Source organism: Rhea americana, unplaced genomic scaffold (assembly GCF_003343005.1).
Source record: "Rhea americana isolate MKP2758 unplaced genomic scaffold, rheAme1 scaffold_194, whole genome shotgun sequence".
NCBI lineage: Eukaryota > Metazoa > Chordata > Aves > Rheiformes > Rheidae > Rhea > Rhea americana.
This window is the reverse complement of record NW_028186083.1, coordinates 399997-401926: the sequence shown is the minus strand read 5'-3', so window position 1 is coordinate 401926 and position 1930 is coordinate 399997.

Sequence of the window (1930 nt, the reverse complement as noted above, 5' to 3'; positions counted from 1 at the left end):
GTTGCCATCATGGAAAAAAAGGAGGGGGGAAAAAATAAAGAATCCCGCAGGCAGTGCGGTTAAACGCAGGTCGGGTTATTACTGGGCGAGCGTTTCTCAAGGCAGAGCAGCCGCGCCGGGTCTCAGCTCCCGCTGCGGCCGGCGGCGCCGTGCAGAGCGGCCCTCGCGCGGGTGCAAATCGGGCAAAATCGGGCGGAAAAACACCCCCGTGCTTGCAAAGCGCCCGGCATCGCGACTGGCTCCGAACCGCCGGKCTCGGGCCTCAGCGCCGGGCAGGGGACGCGCCGGGCACCGGCGGGGACGGGGGCGGCCCCGGCCCTGGGGCCGAGAGGGTCCCCGAGGGAGGGGGAGACAGGGAGAGCGGGAGAAGGGAGGGCAAAAATCAAAAGAAAATTGCGAAAGTCAATGGTTTGGAACCGCAGGCACTCAGCAACTGCAGTGTGACTTTGATTCCCCTATCATAACCCCGAATTAAAAATTCAGGCAATTACTTGCATGGCTTCCCCCGACGAGGCTGGGCCTCGCGTTCATTAATGCAGGCGCACAGAGAAAAGCCATTACGGCCCGCGACGGGGCATGTTTCTCTGAGAACAGTTCCGCTTGAGGAAGAAGTCCGGCGAAAGTTAAATTTCACACATTTCAGAGGCCGCCCAAGCAAGGCCGGGCTCCCTGAAAGCCGCCTTTGTCCGCGCCGCCGCCGCCGCGCACGGAGCATCGCGGGGCCGCGGGAAAAGCCAGGCGCCGGCCGCGGCCCGGGGACCGGCCGGCATGGGCCGGGGAGCCTCCAGGCACCGGCTGCGTTTTGGGTGAAAAACCCGGGAGATTTGGCYGCCCACGCTGAGCCTGAGTCACGGCGCCGCTTCCGGCAGCGCCCGCCCCGTCTCCCCGCGAGTATTTGCCGAGCCCAACCCCGCCGGCTCCGCGGGCGGACGGCGGCGGGCGGTGCGGCGGCGGCGCTGAGCTCTGCGACTGCCGAATAAAGCTTTCCGTGCAAACTCCTCGCCGGCCCCGCGCAGAGCGGGCCGACGGTCGAGCAAGACGCGGCAGGTTGTCCCACCTCACGAGGCCGCTTTTACGAGCAAATTTCAAGTTTCGCATAGTTTCCCGCCCCTCGCGGTGCAAACGTCTCTCCCGCCCCAAGGACGCGAGCGAGCGGCGGCGCCGAGGGCYGGGGACGTGCCGGGCTCCGCGGGGCTCCCGGCCCTCCCCGGCTCCCGCGTCCCTCTCCGAMCCCCCCCGGCTCCTGCTCCTAACGACTCGGGCTTGCGCCCTGTCGCCGGGGCCGTGCAGGAAGCTCCGGCACGTCCGGACCGGAATGCCGCTCCGGTGGCCGTGGTGAGCTGGAGGGGGGCCGACCCGCGGGGGCGGCGCGGCCGGCCGTGCCGCGGGCCCCCCGGCTCCCTGCCCCGGCGGGCAATCCGTGCTCCATCAGCGGCAGGTTGCAAGGGGGCAGCGGGGGAGACGAGGGAAGGAGGCAGGATACAAGCCGGGCCGAGGGAGGGAGGCCGGGGAGATGGCGCTGGGCCGTTTTTTAAGGGCAGAGCCAGCAGGCGCGAGCGAGGCGGCAGCGTCTGCCCCGCGCCGGGGTTTTGCACCCCTCGAGGAAAGGCTGAGGCCGAGGCTGTGGCACAGGCCCCYGCACCCGGCGAGGGAGCCCCACACACCTCCCGTGCAGCCGCCAAGGAGGCCCCCGTGCAGCTCTCATCCACTGGGCAGAGAGACCCCCATGTGCCTGGCAAAGAGACCCCCCTGCACCTCCGTGCACGCGGGGAGGAGACCCCCGTTCACCTCCCGTGCACACAGGGAGGAGACCCCCGTTCACCTCCTGTGCTTGTGGGGAGGAGACCCCCCTGCACCTCCGTGCACGCGGGGAGGAGACCCCCTGCACCTCCCGTGCACACGGGGAGGAGACCCCCGTTCACCTCCTGTG